Source organism: Diabrotica virgifera, chromosome 4 (genome assembly GCF_917563875.1).
Source record: "Diabrotica virgifera virgifera chromosome 4, PGI_DIABVI_V3a".
Taxonomy (NCBI): domain Eukaryota; kingdom Metazoa; phylum Arthropoda; class Insecta; order Coleoptera; family Chrysomelidae; genus Diabrotica; species Diabrotica virgifera.
Genome location: NC_065446.1, coordinates 227272673 through 227298587, shown reverse-complemented (window position 1 = coordinate 227298587; position 25915 = coordinate 227272673). Strand labels below are relative to the sequence as shown.

Below are 25915 nucleotides of genomic sequence, written 5' to 3'. Positions count from 1 at the left end.
TTTTCAACACCCTAGTTAAAGCATGGAGTTTGTTTTAATTTTAGTAATCTTTTTGATTCCGTTTAGTGAACTAGAAAACAAATCACTTTTAATATTTTTGTTCGAGTAGAACTAATTTTTGAAAATGCAGAATTCATACAATGCTGAATTTTTCTATGAAAATTTTTTTATAAACTATTGGTTTCATCATTTATGTACTGTTGCTGTATCTATTAATATTGTGGAGTGACTTTAGTGAAGTGAAATCGCGTCTTGGACTTACCACCACCGAAAAGAACAGGACAATGATTACAAGGTATTTTTTTATGTAGAACTTTTCTTTCATTTATTTGTTTGGTAATCTGGATCTCAAATTGTAACACTGTGAGATCACAGATTTGAAAATTATTTTTGTTATTTAAATAAATAATGTTATATTTGCTAATTACCATCTTATTATTTCTCCTTTCCTTCTCTCTTGAATCGTAAGAATAATAAAGAATTTGCTGAGTATATTATCGAGTAGATAAGGTAAGTTACACCATATTTGCTGTCAATTAAATTATTTTATATATTTTTTATTCGACTATGTTTTTTTTTGTTTTATTTTGATTTATTTATCTGTCGTTAATTCTTTCTATTTTTTGTATAATTTTTGGTTCCCATAAGGTAACCAGTGGCGCCCAATATTTTATTTTTTTATTTGACATGCCTATTTCGATTTTTCTTTTATTTTTTTAAGCTAATAAAAGTATAATATAACATCCCTTAAGAATCCACATCCCTTAAGAATCCACATCCCTTAGATCTCTGAGACTTGAGCTACCGTGGCCATGTCCTTCATTGTGTAACATTCCCTAATATGACATATCAACATCTTGTCAAAGTTCTATTCCCTTTTCATGTTATTGTATTACTTGGCTTTTGTTAGAGTTTTCTTCCACTGATTTCGATATGTGCATATTGTAGTTCCCTCCAGTTTCTCACTTTCAGAATTTTAATACCTCTCATGATCTGGTCCTCCAATCTCTCTCTGGGTCTTCTCCTTTGTCCTTCAGTTTCTGGTATCCATCTGGGTCATTTTTCCTTTTCTCTGTGTGTTCTACCCATCTCACTCTCTGCGCTTTAATAAATCTAACTAAATTTCGCTTTATTATGTCTTTTAGTTCATAGTTCATTCTTCCTCTAATTTCTCCGTTGTTCATTCTTGTCGGGCCTATAATCCGTCTCAGGATTTTCCTTTCAAATATTCTGAATTTTCTTCGCCTTTTTCTGTGAGGCACATTGTCTCAGCTGCGTAGGTAACTATTGGTCGGATTGCAGCTCTGTATGTGTATATGTTCAGTTTTGTATTTCTGGATAAGTTTTTGTCCTTCATTAGCCTATGATATCTCCAGTATGTTTTGTTGCCTGCTAGTATTCGCTCTAGTATTTTGGCCATTAACTATTACTCTCACATATTTAATTTGTTGAACTCTTTCAAAAGTGTAGTTTTCTATCTTGATTTCTCTCCTGTTATCTTCTCTTCTAGACTAGAGTAGATATTTTGTTTTCCCTTCGTTAATTTCTAAACCTCTTTCCGTGTTTCCTTTGCAAGGATTATCACTGGTCCTTTTAATCTGCGCTTGTCTATTTCCATAAAAACTATATCATCTGCATATGCAACTATTTGTGTCGAGGAGTGGGTTATAGTTTCTTTAAATCCGCTGGCCTTAATTGTTCCTTCTACTGCTATGTTGAACAGTGGGGTTGACAGGGAACTGCATTTGTTTCTATTGCAATTGATTTTGTGCTACCTTCTTCTGTCGTTACTTTAGCTCGAGATCCATCCATAGTCATTTTTGTTAATCTGACAACTTTGCCGGTATATCTTGATTTTTTATTTCAATAAATACTTTTATACAATACTTTTATATTAAAAACTTGTATCAAGTGGGGCGACTTCTTATTCAATCATTCTCTTTGCCTACTAGATTGACTTACTCTTCTCCTCCATTTATCCCTGTTTTTACCCTTTCTTCCCAACCAGTTATTCTCTCACTTCTGAGGTCTTTCCGTATACTGTCAAACCAATTTTTACTGGGTCTTCCGTTCGTTCTTTTTGTGATTGAGCCCCGGTTTAGGATCATCTTTGGCATCCTCTTCCATTTTTATCACGTGTTTAATCTAGCTCACTCTCTGTGCCTTAATGAAGCTACTGATGCTTTGTTTGTTCCTCTAGCTCCCTGTTTGTTCATTGCACCCAACCTTCCGCCCTATAGGTCTGGATCCCGCGTATGAAAAAAAAGTTGATTAATAGCAAGCTGAAAATTTGTTAATAGCTTAAGGGTGACTAGTCGGACAAATTTTGATATATGGGAACACTGGAACAGGGGAAGTTTTAATTGGGGAACAGGTTAAAAATTTGGAACGGTCAGACCACGAAAACGGTACATTTATTTTGTCCGACAGAATAGACCTAAACTCTCCGAACAGAGATTAAACTCTCATGCAAAAATCAGACTGCTATTTATCACCAAATGGGCGTTTTAATGAGTGGAACATGTAGAATATCTCAAATGACAGGAATTGTGACAGGTGATAAATAGCAGTCTGATTTTTGCACGAGAGTTTAATCTCTGTTCGGAGAGTTTAAGTCTATTCTGTCGGACAAAATAAATGTGCCGTTTTCGTGGTCTGACCGTTCCAAATTTTTAACCTGTTCCACAATTAAAACTGCTCCTGTTTCAGTGTTTCCATATATCAAAGTTTATCTGACTAGACACCCTTAAGCTATTAACAAATTTTCAGCTTGCTATAATCAACTTTTTTTTTCATGCGCGGGATCCAGATCTACTATTTTTGCCTCCATATATAGATTCGATCATTTTCCTTTCCCATTTCTCCGTATTTGCCTTTTTCATTGTCCATACTTTGCTACCATACGTCACTGTGGACCTTATTTAGATATTCTTAGCTTTGTTCTCCTCGATACATATTAGGATCTCATCAGTGGTCTTAGGCTTCACATCTTTTTATTTCCCTTTGTTATTCTGGCATTCAGTTCCCAGTCTTTCTCACCTTTCTCATCTATAAAACCACATTCCCTTGCTTCATGAGATATATGAAAGCAGTCCCGGATTAAGAATCTTGAGGCCCCTAGGCAACCCAATCCAGAAGGCCCCTTAAGAAACTTTTGTCTTTTCCCTCCAAAACCTCGGACAACCCCTCCATCTCCGAGCGGTATTCCTTTGATATATTAGTGGATATTTTATAGATTTAAACTAAAATTTTTGGTTTCAATTTGTAAAACGTATTAGTTGAAGAAATAAAATTCGTCAAGAAACTGTTTATTTATACAGGGTGTCCCAAAAGTAGTGGAACGGTCGAATATTTCGCGAACTAAACATCGGATCGAAAAACCAAAAAATAAGTGTTCAATCATTTTTAAAAATTTATCCAATGACACCAAACACCAACCCCCACTACACCCCTTGGAGGTGGGGTACACCCAGTTTTTCTTGCAGATTTTAATTTGTTACATAAAAGTAAGCAACTTTTATTATTCAATACATTTTTTCGAACTGTGGATAGATGGCACTATAATTGGGAAAAACGATTTATCCTGATACCATAGGTAAATTTATAGAAACGGTCTAATATCTCACGAAATACACTTCCAAATGAGAAACTAAAAAACAGATTTTTAATCTTTTTCGAAAACCTATCGAATAACACCAAACATGATCCTCCATCCCACCCCCTGAATGTGGGGTGGGGGGTAACTTTAAAATCTTAAGTAGCAAGCCCCACTTTTTATTACAGATTCGAATCCGTCATGAAAAACTAAGTAACATTTATTCAAAACATTTTTTAGAATTGTTAATAGATGGCGCCTTAATTGGAAAAATTCGATTTATTAGCGCCATCTATCAGATATTTTAAAAAATGTTTCGAATAAATGTTGCTTAATTTTTTATGATGAATCCGAATCTGCAATAAAAAGTGGGGGTTGCTATTTAAGATTTTAAAGTTACCCCCACCCCACATCCAGGGGGTGGGTTGGAGGGTCATGTTTGATGTTATTCGATAGGTTTTCAAAAAAGATTAAAAATCTGTTTTTTGGTTTCTCATTTTGAAGTGTATTTCGTGAGATATTAGACCGTTTCTATAATTTACCTATGGTATCAGGATAAATCGTTTTTCCCAATTATAGCGCCATCTATCCACAATTCGAAAAAAATGTCTTGAATAAAAGTTCCTTACTTTTATGTAACGAATCCAAATTTGCAAGAAAAACTGGGGGTTTCTATTTAAGATTTTAAAGTTACCCCCCACCCCACCTCCAGGGGGTGTAGTGCGGATTGGTGTTTGGTGTCATTGGATAGATTTTTTAAAATGATTGAATACGTATTTTTCAGTTTTTCGATACGATGTTTAGTTCGCGAAATATTCGACCGTTCCACTACTTTTGGGACACTATATAATTTTGTTTAAATTTTGCAACAATTTTTTTTTTATAAGTAGTTATCAATAAACGAACGGTTCCTTTTAAAGTATAATAATTTTTCTAATAATAACAAACAAAAAAAAAAAAAGAAGGTCGTAGAAAAAGTATAGTATTCTACTCACATGTAATGGCTATTACTCACTCTGATGAATAACGTGACAATCTTCATCATCGTGAGTAATACCCATCATTACATGCTCGTTGAATATTACTTATTACGTAATAATATTTATTTTTATTTAGCGTATGGCTCAATCACAGTTTTTGTATAAAAATAAAGATCACATTTCACAGTTACCTCGTGGATGTTGTTCTTGGTAGAAGTAGAAATCAAGGCTGCATTTTCTATGTCTGTACGTAGGTAAGTTGCTACACTGTAGGCTCTGTCGTAGGTAGCACCCAGTAGATCATAGCCGGGGATTTTTCCTCTTGAACTCAATTGAAATTCGTTTTCTGTATGCGTTTCTTGTAATGCGACCAGATCAATATCGTTATCTTTTAATAGTTTATGTAGAATTTGACATTTGGCTCTACTTATACCTTCTATCTTTAATTGGCAAGCTCTTACATTGGGTCCAATTTCTTTTGTAAATTCTTCTTTGGAAACTCCATTCAATAACTGTGTCATCTTTAATAATTATTCCAAAATAACTGTTATATCTGCCAGGAGATCTTTAGGAAAGATTGTCTGGCGCCTCTTGTGCTAGCTCTTCAGTTTTCCCAGGGTGCACGTGCAGTATTACCTCCGGACGCGAACTAGCATTACACCCCCTTTGAATGTATAAAAATATGTTTAAATAAGATATAAATAGAAAAAATATAATTATTTTAAACGATTTTGAAAAGTTTGATTTTGACAATTATGACAAATACATTTTAAACATTACGTAATAATAAATATTTATGAATTAAATTTAGTTTGAGTTTTCAAACCATTATAATTATGATAAAGCAACTGTTCTAAGTTTTATAGAAACAAAACTACTTAAATATCTTTAACTTCCAAATTTTCGAGTACAATATTTTCAATACCCATAATCGAGGGAAATACAAGTCTAGTTTGTGCCACTGTCGAACGGTGACAGTTTTTAATAATAATTGTCATTTTTTAAAATGACCGTCCGCCTGTTGCATTTGTAATCATTAGCGTAAGATAAAACTTAGAAGCTACTGACAAGTTTCACAAGCTTCGAAACTTCTATTCGAATTTGTTCTTATAAATAACCCAAAAAGTCTATGAAACGGGAATAAATTGTTTTCGCTACAAGTCTTGAAGATGGACAATAAAATATTTGAACTGCAGTAGTTTATCTTAAATTTCAAGTTTAATGCCATCAGTATAGTTTTCATTTAGTTTTGCACCACACTCCTTTATTTGAGTATCACTCAGTTTTGGAAGAAAAAAAAACACAAACCACCTGACACAGAGTTACTGACGGGTACGCTGTCAACTGACGACTCAGTTCAATAATTATTAGCTTATCCAAAATTGGTAGATTCGTTTCAACCTTTAACATTTCTCCACTCTGTAGAAAACTTCATTGGAATTAGCATCGTCAAGATGTAGTTTTCTTGCACGCGTTTGTTTGCTCTCATCGATATATTCAGAGTATTGCAGATCGCAGACCTTCTGCTCGTAGTAAGCAAAATTATCTCTTTGGGATTTTAAGAGCTCCAAAAGTCATTTTAGAAGCTGAACTGCAGTTTCAAATTCAATCTCTTTTCTTTCTGCAATAATTTACTGACAGCGTTGATGAGTTCTAAAAACGTTTCTGTTTTAACATTTTCTTCAATAAACACTGTTTCATGAACTGTTTCAGATTTCTGATTAGGGTCTTCAGCAAGAGTATGAAGAGCAGAGTTAAACGCGTTGTAACCTTTAGACAAAGCTCTTGTTGCATCAGCCCTTGCAGTCCATCTAGTGCTGCTTGTTCCTTTAAGAACAAGGTTTAGATCATGGCGAATGCGATCGCTTGTTGAGTTGAGTTTCATTTAAGTATTTGATCTTACCTTCCCAACGGTGAGTTGAGGCTGAAAAAAGGTGTAAACGGACTGAACAAATCCAAAATACGATATTGCTCCAACGGGTCCAAAGTAACTTTTAGCAGTAGGTACTTACTCCAACTAAAGCAAATGTGCGGCACAAAAAATGTAAATTGTAAGTTTGCTAAAATCATCGTGGATAACGGATCTCCTTGTACAATTCATTTCAAATTCATCCGACGAGAATCCTCTTCATACTACATGATTTCGTGTGTTATTCAAAGTTATTCTGACGTCTGGTATGCCCAAGGAGCAGTGTTTCGTACATTTTATTTCTTCTTATCCTATTATATCATATTATTATATCATATTATATCATCTAGGAACGATCCTAAAATCTAGAAACAACTCATAAAGGGATGCCTTATATTTAATAGCACGTAGTTTGGATTTCTTTTTGGGTAAAAATCTGATCTGTCGCTGATTTATTAACTCTAAAACCTGTTTGAGATTCACCTAGTTTCTTCAGCAAATCTGTTATTAGGTAAAATGGTTATTTAAAAAAGCACACATCAGTTATAAACCTACAAGTCAACAACAATCTCGTTTCACAAGTGAAAAATTTAAGTACTTAAGATGTTGGATACATGAAACCTTAAACCAAGAACCAGAGGTTAAATGTAGAATAGAACTAGGGGTCGACAAGACAAGAATTCTTGTCTTGATAACAACTTCTTGTCTTGTCTCGAAAAAAAATCAAGAAATTTTAAAGAATCTTGTCTTGACGTTTTCTTGACACCTTATATCTTGTCTTGAGATCTTGAAATTTCTTGATGACGCGGTTTGGTGATTCCCCGGCGACCTTTTTTTGCATTGCGTGCTAACACGGCCTCCACTTCCGCTGGTTCCCGACCTCGGGGAGTCCCCGATCTGAATTTGTTTGATGTGCAGTTCCTGTGCCTTAATCCATGTATAAATCAATAAAAATGTGCTAAATTGTGCTAAATATTAAAAAAATCTAGTTTGCATTTTTATTTTTAACAGGATTAGGTAAAGCGTCAATGACACGGGGCTAGTTTACAAGCTGCTAGTCGGTGAGAATAAAAGCTAGCGAGTGAGAGAGTTAACGAATGTCGATGACAAACAAAACTTTATACTCGCTCAGTAGCCAACTACCTAGCGAGATGGAATCAAATCATCAAATGTTGAACTTTTGTTCTCAAGATTATTTCTATAAGCCAAAGGGTGTTCGCCCTTCAATTGTCTCAATAAACTTTATTATCATGCAAGCACCACATGAAGCACCATATTTTTTATCGCGTTCTCCTATCCATGATTTCACCCATTTTCTGTTCTGCTTTAATTGTTTCTTTAGCTTTTGTTGTAAAACATTCTTGACTGCATTGGCTAAAATAACTGCGCCCGGGCGAACTAATTCCGTCGACATTTTTGGTAAAGGTACAAATACGCAGATACTCTATTCGCAGCCAACTAGCAACCATGATGACACAAGACTAGTTAACTAGCTTACAAGCTAACACGCCAGCGAATAGCGAAAAATTAGCCCGGTTTTATATTTTGGTCGCAGCTTTTTTTATAATCGGATCACTAGCAGATAGTAAAAAACCTCGATGACATGGGACTTTCTATTATTCTATGACAGGGGGCGTCGCCTTCTATTAAGTATCATATATTTTTTTAATTTACATTTTTGTAAACCGTTTTAGCAAAAAAAGTAAAATATGTTATGGTAAAACATGTTATTTTTTTCACAAAAAATACGTTTTAGAGTTTTCAATATTAGTCAAGATATTTCAAGATTTCTTGATTTCTTGACAAAAAAACTTGGTATTGACATAAAATTTCTTGTCTTGTCTTGAAATCAAAAATTATTGCTTGTCTTGATCTTGTCTTGAAATCAAGACAAGATCAAGGCAAGATCTTGAAATTTTTAAGATCTTGGCGACCCCTAAATAGAACAGGTAAGATACACCTTCTTAAAGACACAGTTACTCACTACCCGTAATCCTAATCTGTCCTACGATACCGCATGACAAAGTGTTATATATATAGTGTACTATTACACAACATGGAAGCTTGGACGTTAAAAACCTGCAGTCTGCTCGTAACGATGTTTAGAGAACTTTGAGATGTGGGTATTTCGTCGTTTGCTGAAAATTCCACGGACCGACCACGTTAGAAATGAAGAAGTTTTAAGGCGCAAATAGAAGACTTAAGTTCACACAAATTGGACACATATTTAGACACGACAAGTATAACTTCCTTCAGCTTATTATAGAAGGGAAAATAGAAGGAAGACGCGGCCCGGGTAGGCGGCAAATGACCTGGCCGTGCAACATCAAGGAATGTACAGGATTAGACTTTAACACTGTTACTAATAAACCAAGTATAAAAGTCAGGGCCGCCGCTACCATGTATGCTAAGTGTGCATCGCACACGGGCGGCCAACAATAGGGGCGGCCAAAAAGAAAATGCTAGGACTATATTTAACATAACAATAATCTAGAGCAAATCAAAAATCTATCAGATTTTTCTATTTTTGCATATATCAGTCAATACTCAGCCCCTTATTCAAAGGCAGAATAATTTAGGATCAACTAACTGCTATCAGCAGAAAAAACATCGTAAATTCTTGTTTTGCGGTCCTCGTAGAATTCAATCTGGACATCCGTCCAAAATCCAAAACGAAGCAGCAAAAGGAAAAAAGAGAACTAAAAAAGAACTTATTAGACACCTGATGAGAAACATCACACAGAACCAATATAACGCTAAAGGGCATGGATTTACTCATTAACCTAATATTATTGTTTTGATTCTTGTGTTTTAATATACTTTAATTGTGTAATTAGCATAGTTGATTAAAATTCCAAACGATGGATAAAATTTAGAAAAATTAGGCCCTTAGGCACTGCATGACTTTCCCATCACATGGATTGCTAAACAGGTGGATTTGTCTCTACATGAAGAATGTTAGATGGCAACAAAACTAGAACTGTTAGATGGCAAACTGAAAACTATTTGCGATCCTTAATGAAGCAAGATTTGTGCAGTCACTGAAGGTTTTCACCTCCGATTTGGTTGAACCTCCATTGATGTTCATGAAAATTGGTGAGCGCTTAGAGGACACCTCAAGAAACAAAGGTGACATGATGCTAACTTGCGCTTTTACCCTGGTGATGGATGCCAGCCCTTTTCTGAGGTGAAAATTATTTTATTAAAAATAATACCATAAATCGATAGAGGGACAAATTCTAAGCAAAATTTGTTATATTAATAACTTATTAACATAAATCAATACTTTTTGAGTTATTAAAAATCAAAGATTTTATTTTTTCTTAAAAAAAGTGCATGTTTTAGAGTTTTTTCACGTAAAACTCAAAAACTATCAGCTTTAACAAAAAAGTTATTCCTACCAAACTTGAAGACAATAAAAAATTAAATACACTGTTCACTCAAAGTAGGTACTAAGCTAATGTTAATTCAAAGTGAGGTATGGGTAATTGAATGTATATTTTTTTCGATGAGTACTCAAATCTAAGTATTCAAGCTTAAATAACGGGAAAACGATGCATTTTATAAAATATACCTACTAAACACTTATCAAAGAACTTCAGAATGCCTAACAAATGAGCTCCAGAAGAAGTTAATAGCATCAAAATTAAGCAAGTTATGATGAAACGAAGAGAACCCTTTCGAATTTTTTAGTAAAAAGTGAAAAATTAAATATACGCCATTTCCACAAAAAATAAAATTTATAGTAATCCTTACCAAAATATTTTTGTAAAAGCACAAGTAGTAATTTTAACAATTTTCACCGGTTTAGAACTCATATTTTTGAAAAAAAAATATTTAAAAAAATCAGAATTTTTAAAATTATCGTCATTTTCATTTTCTTTTTATAATAACTATAAAAATACTCAATATACGTAAAAAATGGTAAATAACCAAATTTGAGTTTTTCTATATAAAATACTATACCTGTTTTACTATTTCTGTAGGGTGAAAAATAACCGAGAAAGAAACGTTTAAAACTTAAATTTTACTGCGAGAACCATGTAACCGTGACCATTTAATCTTTGATTTTTAAAAAAGTAAGTGGTGTAAAAGATTAATTTCAACGCATTTTAATAGCATTTAGAATTACCTTTCAAACCGTTTGCAGGTGAACCTAACATCTTTAAAGTTAACGGAGTTATTAGAAAAAAGCGATAACATTTTTTGGAAAATTTTTCAAAAGATTAAATTTGAAAAATTTTTGGAGCATACATTTAAATGCTATTAACTTGTTCTGTACCTCATTTGATAGATATTTTTAAGTACTTTCACAAATGTTTAATAAATTAATGTTATAAATGCATAATTTTCCCGTAATTTAAGCTTGAATACTTAGATTTGGTTACTCGCCAAAAAAATATGCATTCAATTACCTATAACTCACTATTAGTTAATATTAAAAGGTTTTTTGGTAAGAAGTTTATTTAATTTTTTATTTTCTTCAATTTTGGTAACAATAACTTTTTTGTAGGAACTTATAGTTTTTGAGTTATCTATGAAAAATCGGTTAAAAACATGCAATTTTCTGACGAAAAATTAAAATTTTCGATCTTTAATAACTTAAAAAGTTTTGATTTATTTTAATAACTTTATATAACCAATTTTGCTTAGAATTTGTCCCCCTGTCTAATTGTGGGGTTAGTTTTAATAAAATAATTTTCACCTCGAGAAGGGGTGGGATCCACCCCAAGGGTAAAAGCGCATGTTAACACAATGTCACCTTTGTTCCTTGAGATATCCTCTAACCACTCACCAATTTTCATGCAAATCGATGAGGGTTGAACGAAATCGGAGGTAATAGTGCATATCCACCTTCAGTGACTACACTAGATAGACTTTCTGCTTTATCAATGTTATATATCGAACATGAAGTGTGTACGTCATTGGATATTAAAGACATTGTCAAAAAGCTTTCTGGAATGAAAGCCCGAAATATTCGTTTTTATTAGGATCTTATGATATTCACATTTTGACGTTTTTTGACATTTACATTAGGATATTAGTACATATATACACATAATGGACGTTGGATCATGGATTTAGTCTAACACTGTTACTAATAAACCAAGTATAAAAGTTATACTGAGAATAAATCAAGTATAGGCAAAATCACTACCAATAAACATGGAATAACTTCGGTATAGATTATACTTGGTATAAGAATTTAGTCCAAGTTTATACCGACCCACACCCTTGTTTAAGTCTGGTATAACCTATTTTATGAATGTCAAAGTCATCAGAGACAAAAATTTATTATTTTTTGATTTGTCTTTTGAGTAGACATATAATAAAAAATGTGTTTAAGAGGTATTATTGCGGCTAATGAGGAAGTTGATAATTTAATTAACATGATGTAAAATACACGAAAAAGGAAAACTTTCAAAGAAAGCATAAATTCCTTTTCAAAGAATGCAGAATAAAATTCCGGTTTCCTAAAGATGATGTACGGTTTTTAGAAAAAATAGTAGGTGATTCACTTATTGCAAACAAGCGGAGGCTTATCCTCCAATATACAAGAAAAATAAGGTCTTTATTTTTTATAATATGTAGAACATCTCTCACAATATTCTTCACAATATGCTGAAATTAATATGTTTACATTGCATTTATAAGTAAAATAAATCAATTTGTTTACTTTTTCTTCACTTTCCCATTTAATGCAACGTTCTCTTTTATTTGAAGCCATTTTATAAAATACTCAAACTAAACATACAACATACGAATTAACGATTTATTAAAATATAGCAGAAAATACAAAGTACGAAAAATGACGGAATTTGGCTTGTCAGTTGTAGATAAAAGTCAAAATTAACATATTTCACCCAATATATCGTTGTTATATGCAATTGTGTAGAAGATTGCGCCGTTGCCAAACTATTATTTCGGAATAAAGTGGGAATACTTATAACTAACTTATACCAAGTTTATTGGTAACAAATTGTTTTCGTATTATATCTACCTTATACCTAGGATAACTATTCTAGATATAAATACGGAATAACCTTAGAATACGAGTGTTTTATTAGTAAGGCAGTTAATGTTGAAGAATTTTCTATTTACAAATTATTATTGCTATGGATCTTCTGCACATTTCTTGAAATACTAGTATGTACATATTTCTAAAGTGTTGGAAGGGGGCGGCAAATATTATGTTGCACACGGGCGGCCAACACCTTAGCGGCGGCCCTGATAAAAGTTATACTGAGAATAAATCAGGAATATAGGCAAAATCACTACCAATAAACATGGAATAACTTAGATATAGGTTATACGCGGTATAAAAATTTAGTCCAAGTTTATATCGACCCACACCCTTGTTTAAGTTTGGTATAACCCATTTTATGAATGTCAATGTCATCAGAGGTAAAACTATATTATCTTTTGACTCCTTTTGTGAGTAAAAGAATGTTTAAGAGGTGTTGTGGCTGTCAAAGAAGTTGATAATTTAATTAACATGTTAGAAAATACCCGAAAAGGAAACTTTTCAAAGATAGAATAAATCCCTTTTCACAATACACCGATAAAGAATTCAGAATTAAATATGTATCAGTTTTTCTAAAGATGGTGTAAGGTTTTTAGAAAAAAAAAATACCAAGTTTGTTGTAAAAGGTATATATTAAAATACCCTAAATAAGGGTCACAATACAAAACGTTTTCGGATTAAGGAATCCATCATCAGTGTTTAAAAGCCAAAATTTGCATGCCTGAGCCACCAAAATGTATCGGGTAAAAACCCTTTAAATGTAAATAATAAGGATGTTTTACATATTTATATAAAATTCATTGGATGATATAGATAAACCTGGATGTTACCCAGGGCAACACAGGACTCTCCCCACGTGGTTGGAACTTTTTTTGGAGAAAACCTCACATATTGGATTTCAATGGCCAACAATGGCCAATGGATTTTAGAAAACTTAATAGGTGATTGATTTATTTGAATTTGATATTGCATGAAAAGTTGAGTCAAACAGTCCATATAATGCAAAAAAAATTCAAAATGATTCGTCAATTAGTTTAAATTTTATTCAATTTGTTTAGGATCCCAAAGAGTGGTTAGGATCCCTTTTTTGCAGTGTTATTGTTCAGAAAATAATAATGATAACAGCTATTCTGTGGAAACCATATGACAGAAGAATACTGGTATTTTAAACGTTCCGAAAACATTTTACAAAAGTAGAGTCAATTTTGGCTTATAAACAATTTTAATAACTCTGTTAATATTGACTGTGAACTAAATCTACTTTGGGATTTTGAAAAGCTGGTATTTTTACACGAATTTAAAAAAAAAACTTTTGGCCTAGGTTAATTTGGTTTGTCAGTTACAGAGAAAAAATCAAAATTGACATATTTAACACAATATAGCATTGTTCTATGTACAGTCGGAAAAATGAAAGAATACCCATGAAGGAACATATAAAACACGCTGTATTTTCCTGTCACCGTGTCACAAAGAAAATTGTCCAGTGCAAGTACATGTAACAATAATTATTACATGTACTTGCGCTGGCCAATTTTTTGTGTGACACGGTGACAGGAAAATACAGCGTGTTTTATATGTTCGTTCATGGGTATTCTTTCATTTTCGTACTGTATTTCTGCAGAAGATTGCAACGTTGCCAAACTATTATTTCGGATACTTATACCTTATACCGAGTTTATTAGTAACAAATTATTTTCGTACTATATATACCTTATACTTAGAATAACTATTATAGATATAAATATGGAATACGGAATAACCTTAGAATACGAGTGTTTTATTAGTAACAGTGTAAAAGTTTAATAATAAAAGAAGAAGCATTTAATAAGGAAAGGACAGAAAAATAGAGAAGACGTTGCAGAAGTCATCGCCAACCTTCGTTAAGAAGACGGCACCTAAAGAAGACGAAGAAAAAATCTGTTGAGTCTTTCTTTTACCATCCTCGCTAATACCTTGTAACAAGTTCGAACAAAGCAACACCTCTGTAATTTTCATAGGCGTAACCAGGGAGGTTTTGGGGGTTATAACCCCCCTTCCATTGGGATGTACTTTGAGTTCTATACGCTTAACACCATAACCCTCAGAGACCTTCCAGTAGTTGTAATCCCCCCCTTTCAGGTAGTTGTAACCCCCCCTTGGGCTCATCCTGGTTACGCCTATGGTAATTTTCACATGCCTTTCGGTCTTCGGTCCAATCTTTGGGCATACGTATTTTCCTTTTCTCATACCCTCTTGATAAGGCTATACATAATTTTTTGTGGTTCTTCCCATTCATTCTTTATCATTTCCGCAGCTATTTCGTTAAAATATTCTCGTTTCTAATAAAAGATTTATTTTGAAAATCAAATTATTTCATTTCTGTACACGCTGATAAAACTGGCGGTGTCTATCACCGTTGTTTATTGGTTTTTACTCGATTCCCATCTGGCAAATCGATTTTTTTTGTGTACCCAGTGTTGATTTAATGTATGTTTAATACACGTCAGTTAACAAAAATTATCGGATTAATAGTATCGGCTAATGTAAACAAAAATAATTCGAGTGTTTTACGTATCACCGTAAATCGTACTTTATTAAAATTATGAAAACGTAATTGCTTATAAACAGGATGTAAATTAAGAATAAAAAGAGATTAAGATGATGGATGAAGTTTTCGATCCTAATAGCATTATTAATAATATTTAGAAAATATTAAAATATTACTAAAAGATTTTTAAATCGAAAACTTATTGGTCCATTTCCTTGGTAACACCTCCAAGGCTTCTAAAATTTGCAAGCCAAATGTATGCTGAAGCGAAGAAGAAAGAGGGAATTCAAAAAACTTACAATTCACGACCCCGTCTGTTCAGCTGGTAAATTCCAACAGAAAATGGACCTAGTTACTCGAAGGAGTAAAGACCAATATAAAAATAAAATAAAATTTTTATTTTTAATTCAGTTGCAATGCGAAGGCAAAACAATCTTACTTTTCAATTAGAATACGGAGCGCAGTCCAGTCCCTTGGATCGCGATTTTCGGCTCTTATTGGAGCCTCATCGGAAAGAACGTAGGCTCGTTCTCCATATCCCAATTGATCCGTACTGAGAGGTTCTCCCACCCATTGCAACTGAAGTGAAAATATTAGGTGACTAGCGTCATCTCGCAATTAAAGATGAAGTTTTCGATCCTAATAGCATTATTAATAATATTTAGAAAATATTAAAATATTACTAAAAGATTTTTAAATCGAAAACTTATTGGTCCATTTCCTTGGTAACACCTCCAAGGCTTCTAAAATTTGCAAGCCAAATGGATGCTGAAGCGAAGAAGACAAGAGAGAATTAAAAAAACTTACAATTCACGACCCCGTCTGTTCAGCTGGTAAATTCCAACAGAAAATGGACCTAGTTACTCGAAGGAGTAAAGACCAATATAAAAATAAAATAAAAATTTTATAAATATATAAATTTTATAAAAATAAAAGCCTGGATGAGGCTCCAATAAGAGCCGAAAATCGCGATTCAAGGGACTGGACTGCGCTCCGTATTCTAATTGAAAAGTAAGATTGTTTTGCCTTCGCATTGCAACTGAATTAAAAATAAAATTTTTATTTTTTTTTTATATTGGTATTTACTCCTTCGAGTAACTAGGTCCATTTTCTGTTGGAATTTGCCAGCTGAACAGACGGGGTCGTGAATTGTAAGTTTTTAAAATTCCCTCTTGTCTTCTTCGCTTCAGCATCCATTTGGCTTGCAAATTTTAGAAGCCTTGGAGGTGTTACCAAGGAAATGGACCAATAAGTTTTTGATTTCAAAATCTTTTAGTAATATTTTAATATTTTCTAAATATTATTAATAATGCTATTAGGATCGAAAACTTCATTTTTAATTGCCAGATGACGCTAGTCACCTAATATTTTCACTTCAGTTGCAATGGGTGGGAGAACCTCTCAGTACGGATCAATTGGGATATGGAGAACAAGCCTACGTTCTTTCCGATGAGGCTCCAATAAGAGCCGAAAATCGCGATTCAAGGGACTGGACTGCGTTCCGTATTCTAATTGAAAAGTAAGATTGTTTTGCCTTCGCATTGCAACAGAATTAAAAATAAAATTTTTATTTTATTTTTAAGAATAAACAGATAAAAATCAGGATCTTCGTCTTCTTTTTCTGGTTCCTATTCGTTTCGGGTGGTGGAAATCATATTGGCAATCATAATCGTACTCGCTGCGGCTCGAAGCAGTTCCGTTGAGGTTTTCTTAAACCCTGTTCTCAAATTCCGCAGCCATGATATTTTCCTTCCACCGGGTCCTCGCTTACCTTTGAATTTACCTTGCAATATGGAGTGCAGCCGGGAGTAACAGTGCGGATAACGTGCCCCAGATACTGCAATTTTATGCGTTTGTTGGTAAGCACAATCTCCGGTTCCCTCTTCATACTTCCTAGAACTTCCTAGAACTTCCTTGTTCGTGATCCTTGCTGTCCATGATATTCTCAACATTCTTCTATAAAGCCACAACTCAAATGCTTCAAGTTTTTTAATAGTGGTAGTCTGTACACGTCCATGCCTCCGCTCCTTAATATAATACATACAAAACATAACATCTCAAATGTCTCTTTTTTATCTAGCCATACGTTGTGGCTTTTGAAGACGGCACTCATTTTGTTAAAGACCGATCTTGTCTTTCCTATGCGGAACTTTATTTCCTGTACATTGCACCGCTCCTCATTTATAATAGTTCCCAGGTAGCAACACTGTTTTAGGCCGATGCCACATTATGCGTTTTGACCGGATGCGGTAAAAACGCATCCGTTTCCAACGCAACCGGACCGACCTGTCACACTATGCGTTTAGTCTGGTGCAGTTTGTAAGCGCGTACCGATGACTCAAAACGCATCCGTTTCCAACGCAACCGGATCGATCTGTCACACTATGCGTTTTCACCGGATGCGGCGGAAACGCATCCGGTCAAAACGCATAATGTGGCATCGGCCTTAGGCGCTTTATCTGCGTTCGATTGTAGTTATTAAGGTGCCAAGGGTATTATAAGGATAATAACGCTTGAGGTCAATGGTGTATAGACCGAGGGCCTTCGGCTCGAGGTATATACGTTGGCCGAAAGCACCCGAAAGCGTTATTATATTATTATAATACCCGTGGTACCTTCAACGTTTTATTGTCCGACTAAATTATTTTTTATATGCAAAAAATTTGAATGAAATTTGAATTAATTAGTTTTCAAACAAGTAATTGGACTTCGTAAGTCCTAGGTTTTCACCCAAAGTAATCGAAAGTAGAGCTAGAAGTCGATATTTGAACGCTTCGTGTAACTTTGCATTGATCGATATACGATTTTACTAATTTTGAGTCATTTTGACTAAACTTTGGGTCATCATTGTTTAAACAGAAATGACTTCAAAACAGGAACCAAAGATTAAAACTCAACTTTTAAATACGCTTCGATTGATGTGTTACATGTACTATTTCTGCGACTATAAAGGCACTTCTGGTTAGAACTTTTTAAGCGGAAATGATATTAAATCCAAAACCAAAATTTGTTCTCATCTTGCTAAGGCACGTCGAATGATATATCGCTTATACTATTTCGGTGACTTTAGAATAGTTCATACGGTTGCAAGTCTAAAACCGGAAGTCCGATGTCAAATTTCTCATCCTTAGTACCATCCTTGGGTTATAAGCTTTTATTTGACACCAAATTTGTCATTATATCTGTATTAATATTGGAGGAGTTGTATTCGCTGACAGAAAGACAAATGAACAGACAGTCATGAAACCGGAAGTATATATTTGTTCTCATCTTGCGAAGTAGCGTCGAATAATATATCACGTTTACTATTCCGGTGACTTTTAAACAGTACTTCTGGTCGCATTTATAAAACCGGAAGTCCTAGGTCAAATCTCGCACATTTAGTACCATCCTTGGATTATAAGCTTTCATTCGACACCTCAATTGTTATTCTACCTGGTATAGTGACGGAGGAATTATATTCGCAGTCGGACGGACAGACGGACAAACAGCCTAGGTCAAATGTCACACCTTTGGTAACATTATTGGATTATAAGCTTTCATTTGACACCTCATTTGTCATTCTACCTGGTATAATGAAGGAGGAGTTATATTCGCGGTCGGACGGACCGACGGAAAGACAGCCTAAGTCAAATATCTCTCATTTACTACCATCCTCGGATTATAACCTTTCATTTGACACCTCATTTGTATTTCTAGCTGTTATAATGACGGAAAAATTATATTCGCGGTCGGACGGACCGACGGATAGACAGCCTAGGTCAAACATCTCACCTATAGTACCATCCTTGGATTATAAGCTTTCATTGGACACCTCATTAGTCATTCTAGCTGGTATATTGACGGAGGAGTTGTGATCACAGACAGACAGACAGACAGACAGACGGACGGACAGACGGACATGGATAATTCAAAGTTTTCACATTTTTTCAGCATTGGGTGAAAACAATAAGTACATTTACCAGAAATAGTCGTAACGTAATTGTGGTAACCATAGTTTTACTTAGAGTTTTATTTGTCAACTTGACAGTATTTAATTCGTTATTTAAATTTAATACGCCCTAGGGCGTTATTTTTCAATAACACGCCCTTGGGCGACATATCGTCTTAACAGACTTCGAAATAATGTCTATATTTGTCAAATAATAGACCAGTCGCACATTAATGTATTAATGTACCCCGTTTATATTCTCTTTGCTGATAATCATTTGTTTCGTTTTTGGGTATTAACCATTAAACGCCCAAGGGTGGGTAAAAAATGTCCACCTAATGCATATTCCCTTGTAACATATTTTTTACGTGTTTAAAAATTAAAAAAAAATTATTTATTGTTAAAAAGACAGCCTTTTATCGAATGTTAAATTGGTTCTACCGATATTTTTGAAAATAAAAGTAATATCTTGAGTTAAATATGGGTGGGCATAAAAAGTACACCCTTGGTACAACTTGTTACTAAAGGTTTCTATATAATTTCTCGTTGATAGGAACACAATCCATATAATTATCGACGTATAATTACATAATCGACATAATTATCCGCCAATGAGGAGGCTGAAAGAAGAATATGAAGAAAATCGACAAATCTGAATTACTGGCTTTTACTGGTATGTTAATTTTGATGTACATTTTAATGTTGTTGTAAGGTTTGTGAATTGTTTATTTTAATATTTTAGAGGATGCTATGTTTATTAAGCATAAGATTCTTAAGTTTAATCCAGTTCCAACAACTCCCAATAAATATATTAGCTATTTTCGAGGTGGACATTTTTTACCCACCCTTGGGCGTACATGGAACCGAAAAAAGGTTGGGCGTTTAAGGGTTAATGTTTAGTCCGTTCTCTTGACTGTACTCGTTGATTATGTCGATTAGCCTCTGAAGTCCCTCTACACTATCTGCTATCACCTTGGTGTCGTCGGCATATCTAATAATATTTACTCTTTTTCCATTTAGAAGGATGCCTTAGTATACTCGGTATAGAGCCTCGTTAAAAATTGTCTCTGAGTACATATTAAATATCAACGGCGATACGATACATCCCTGTCTAACTCCACGTAGTATTTTTATGTGATCTGTTTCTTCTCGGTTAATTTTCGTATAATATGTGGCCTCATTCCAATAGAGTTCTAAAATTATTCTGAGGCCATTGTCATCCAAGTCAGATAAAGGAACACAAATCTTATCCTGATCGGGCCGAGAAGCCATAGAAATCAACGGCCAAGTTGTCTCAATAAAAGAGATGACGGCATCCGTTTACCTTCGACTTGGAGACCCCTCCTAAAGAAAACATCGTCCGCTCCATCTACAAATACAATTCCAGCCGTCAAAAATCTTCGCGCCATTCCAAATAGTCTTCGCGATAATTCCCACTCCGCCACGTCATCGACAGCCACGTCAGTCACATCAGTCCACGGTATAAATGACCGCCCCAGCGTCAGCAACAACAGTATTGCAGTGAGTAGTGAAGTAGTGAGTAGTGAGTGTAGTGTCTGGAGCCTCAGGAGACTGAGACCCCGGAAGCCCTGAAGATGACGTCAGAGAGGACGTCGAAAGCTCGGCCTAGAAACCAACGACGCGGTTCAACCCGGAAGCCTGGTGAGTTTAATTTTAATATTAATTCTTTTGTTGATATTGATTTTAGCTTTAAGTTTCATTGTATTAACCGCGGAAACCTTTCCGAACATATATATATATATATATATATATATATATATATATATATATATATATATATATATATATATATATATATATATATATATATATATATATATATATATAAACGTCCAAGGAGTAATTGGGTTACTAGTAAATAAAAAAGTACTGAGATAACAGCTGGGAAAACCCTGGTACTGAGGAAGCAATGAAAGACTGGTGCTTCAAAGTGAGTGCCTTTTATTTTGGTCAAGCTTTCGCCTATTGTTTTTAGGCTTCTTCAGGACTTGCTACAAAGAAGAACAAGGTAAAAGATGTATCGTTATTTTCACTGAGCACTAGTGCACCTATTTCGGTAAGAATTGCTTGTTCTATCTTTAAGCATATTTATAAAGAATGTTCTTCTTTGTAGCAAGTCCTGAAGAAGCCTAAAAACAATAGGCGAAAGCTTGACCAAAATAAAAGACACTCACTTTGAAGCACCAGTCTTTCATTGCTTCCTCAGTACCAGGTTTTTCCCAGCTGTTATCTCAGTACTTTTATATATATATATATATATATATATATATATATATATATATATATATAACAGGTATATAATATTTGCTGAACAGTTAGGAAACAAGGTTGAAATATTGGGGTAGCAGCAATCTCAAAGAAAACTCTTTATAATAATTCCAAGCTTTCGATAATGTTTATTATCATCTTCAGGAAACTACAAATATAAATATACAGTATTTAACAATTAGTCTAACTAAAATCAATAAAAATTGTTATCTTTGTGCCATCAAAAATCCAAAACACCATAGTTTTCTCTCACTAAACTAGGTGTCTAGGATCCCCAGAAACACAAAAATAACAAAATATTGCTCTGAGAAATGCAGAGCTAATACTCTCACTATAAACACCGCATATCACAGAACAACCTTACTAAAAAATTATTTATATGTTTTGGTACTTACATTATTTGAGGATGTAGAGCCTAGTTGTTAAATACTGACATAACAATGAAATTTTGTCTTGGTAAATAGTAAATAATATAAATTAAAGTAAAAACTATATAAAAACTTATAAAAATCTGAGTATAAAGCGATAAAAGCTAAAATATTTTTTAAAAAATTTTTATGTATGTCTAATTGGCATTTTACAAAATGTCTAACAAAATGTTATGGATGTTTATTCATTTTTCTTTGAATTCATACGGAAACGTCACATTCACTGAACCAATTACAATTTTGTTATAAATTTCTAATAATTTTGAAATAGGAAAAGAGCGAAATGATAATATAAAAGTTTTAATAAATGCAAAATTGTTTCATAGTCCTTGTCTTTTATTATTATGTAGTATACTGAAAAAATCTACAAATTATGTATCAAATTAAAGAAGAATCTGAATTATTAAATTTAAATTGGTTATTTTTGTCTAAAGTGAGCAAATAAGAATAAATTTCACTGAGATGTCTTACATCTGATTTTTTGTTTATCGAATTTTCTTCTTGAAAGATAAAAGCCATTTCCAAAAAAAGTCTTTTTTTATATGAGTTCTCAGAAGCTAGTACTTTAGTATGTTGATAATCCATTACATGACCCTCTTTGGAAACATGTTCTGCTAAAGCACAACGTTCAGGATGTAGTCTAGAATCACTTTTATGTGAAATTATTCGAGATGATAAAGTTCTCGAGGTGATACCTATATAGCTCATATTACAACTACGACATGGTATATTATAAACTACATTTGAACAAGACAATGCAGGAGTTTTATCTTTCAGTCTAGTAAAAATTGAGTTAATAGATAATGTGATACTATTAGCTATTTTTATGCCACTAATTTGATTAAAGATTCTGCTTAGCTTTGGTGTGATGTTCTTAATGTAAGGGAGTGAAAAATATTTAAAGTTAATGGGTTCCTGGTTTTCTGCAACATTAGTAAGATTATTTAAATTTTGGTTGTTAATATTATTATTATTTGTGTATGAGATGTCAGATGTATTAAAAAGTAATTTCTTTATAAGGGTTTTTGGATAGGAATTGTCAATGAATATATTATATAATATTCTTAGATTTGTATTATGAAATGAGTTGTCTGATATTTTTAAAACCCTTGATTTCATTTGTTTTATTAAATTAACTTTTTGAGAAAATTTATGGTAAGACCAGTAATTCATATACCTGCCTGAGCTTATTGGTTTTTGGTACCAGTCAATCATTAAGGTGTTTGTAGTAGTATTACGAATAAATTTAGTATCTAAGAAAGGTAGAGTACCATTTTCATCTTCTCTTTCTAAGGTAAATTGAATGTAAGGATCATAACTGTTGAAGATGAACAAGATTTCATCCAAGGCATTGGAAGGTAGGCTAAGTATTATGTCATCAACATATTTCTTAATAAAACAAAGGTCAAAAGGTAGTACTGGTATTACTACGTCCAACAAATCGTCCATCACATAACATGCAATAATAGGTGAAATTGTCGCTCTTTTTTTTAGATTTTTAATTTACTTAGATGCAGCTCTAAGAGCTATTAATAAAAAATGGTCTTCTATTCGTAATTTCTGTAACATTGAGAAAGACACCTTCTTAAATTTAATTAGCTTTTTATTTAATAACACATATTTTTCTTTTAATAATCAATATTATCCTCAAAAATTTGGTACTCCTATGGGAGCGACAATTTCACCTATTATTGCATGTTATGTGATGGACGATTTGTTGGACGTAGTAATACCAGTACTACCTTTTGACCTTTGTTTTATTAAGAAATATGTTGATGACATAATACTTAGCCTACCTTCCAATGCCTTGGATGAAATCTTGTTCATCTTCAACAGTTATGATCCTTACATTCAATTTACCTTAGAAAGAGAAGATGAAAATGGTACTCTACCTTTCTTAGATACTAAATTTATTCGTAATACTACTACAAACACCTTAATGATTGACTGGTACCAAAAACCAATAAGCTCAGGCAGGTATATGAATTACTGGTCTTACCATAAATTTTCTCAAAAAGTTAATTTAATAAAACAAATGAAATCAAGGGTTTTAAAAATATCAGACAACTCATTTCATAATACAAATCTAAGAATATTATATAATATATTCATTGACAATTCCTATCCAAAAACCCTTATAAAGAAATTACTTTTTAATACATCTGACATCTCATACACAAATAATAATAATATTAACAACCAAAATTTAAATAATCTTACTAATGTTGCAGAAAACCAGGAACCCATTAACTTTAAATATTTTTCACTCCCTTACATTAAGAACATCACACCAAAGCTAAGCAGAATCTTTAATCAAATTAGTGGCATAAAAATAGCTAATAGTATCACATTATCTATTAACTCAATTTTTACTAGACTGAAAGATAAAACTCCTGCATTGTCTTGTTCAAATGTAGTTTATAATATACCATGTCGTAGTTGTAATATGAGCTATATAGGTATCACCTCGAGAACTTTATCATCTCGAATAATTTCACATAAAAGTGATTCTAGACTACATCCTGAACGTTGTGCTTTAGCAGAACATGTTTCCAAAGAGGGTCATGTAATGGATTATCAACATACTAAAGTACTAGCTTCTGAGAACTCATATAAAAAAAGACTTTTTTTGGAAATGGCTTTTATCTTTCAAGAAGAAAATTCGATAAACAAAAAATCAGATGTAAGACATCTCAGTGAAATTTATTCTTATTTGCTCACTTTAGACAAAAATAACCAATTTAAATTTAATAATTCAGATTCTTCTTTAATTTGATACATAATTTGTAGATTTTTTCAGTATACTACATAATAATAAAAGACAAGGACTATGAAACAATTTTGCATTTATTAAAACTTTTATATTATCATTTCGCTCTTTTCCTATTTCAAAATTATTAGAAATTTATAACAAAATTGTAATTGGTTCAGTGAATGTGACGTTTCCGTATGAATTCAAAGAAAAATGAATAAACATCCATAACATTTTGTTAGACATTTTGTAAAATGCCAATTAGACATACATAAAAATTTTTTAAAAAATATTTTAGCTTTTATCGCTTTATACTCAGATTTTTATAAGTTTTTATATAGTTTTTACTTTAATTTATATTATTTACTATTTACCAAGACAAAATTTCATTGTTATGTCAGTATTTAACAACTAGGCTCTACATCCTCAAATAATGTAAGTACCAAAACATATAAATAATTTTTTAGTAAGGTTGTTCTGTGATATGCGGTGTTTATAGTGAGAGTATTAGCTCTGCATTTCTCAGAGCAATATTTTGTTATTTTTGTGTTTCTGGGGATCCTAGACACCTAGTTTAGTGAGAGAAAACTATGGTGTTTTGGATTTTTGATGGCACAAAGATAACAATTTTTATTGATTTTAGTTAGACTAATTGTTAAATACTGTATATTTATATTTGTAGTTTCCTGAAGATGATAATAAACATTATCGAAAGCTTGGAATTATTATAAAGAGTTTTCTTTGAGATTGCTGCTACCCCAATATTTCAACCTTGTTTTATATATATATATATATATATATATATATATATATATATATATATAGGAAACAAGGTTGAAATATTGGGGTAGCAGCAATCTCAAAGAAAACTCTTTATAATAATTCCAAGCTTTCGATAATGTTTATTATCATCTTCAGGAAATATATATATATATATATATATATATATATATATATATATATATATATATATATATATATATATATATATATATATATATATATATATGTATATAAAGTAATAATGAGATACTTATGTTTCGTGGACCTTAAGAAGGCATTTGACAGGGTCAAATTATAGGACGTTATCCATTTATTGTACGCAAGAGAGGTACCTCTAGTAATAATTAAAACGATTGAAAATATCTACCAGAACAACACAATAAAAGTAAAAGTAGATGAAGAACTAACTGACCCAATTGAAGCTGGCAATGGGATAAGACAGGGAGATTCCCTGAGTCATCTGTTGTTCAACCTGATCGTGGACGAAATAGTAAAAAAAGTAAGAACAAAAAAAGATACCAAATGGGAGAAAAACAACTTAAAATAATCTGCTATGCAGACGACGCAATACTAATCTCTCAAAGTGAAGATGATTTACAACGTATGCTGCACGAATTTAATATAACCGCTAGAAAATTTAACATGTTAATTTCCCCAAAAAAGACTAAATGCATGGTTATAACAGCAGATCTAATA

The 25915-nt window shown here is 32.8% G+C and overlaps 1 protein-coding gene across 5 annotated transcripts in view; it reads right to left on the bottom strand.

Annotated features, from left to right (window-relative positions):
• Positions 1 to 25915, bottom strand: part of LOC114333678 (G-protein coupled receptor dmsr-1) — a 1080003-nt gene that overhangs the window by 567409 nt on the left and 486679 nt on the right. The window lies entirely within an intron of this gene.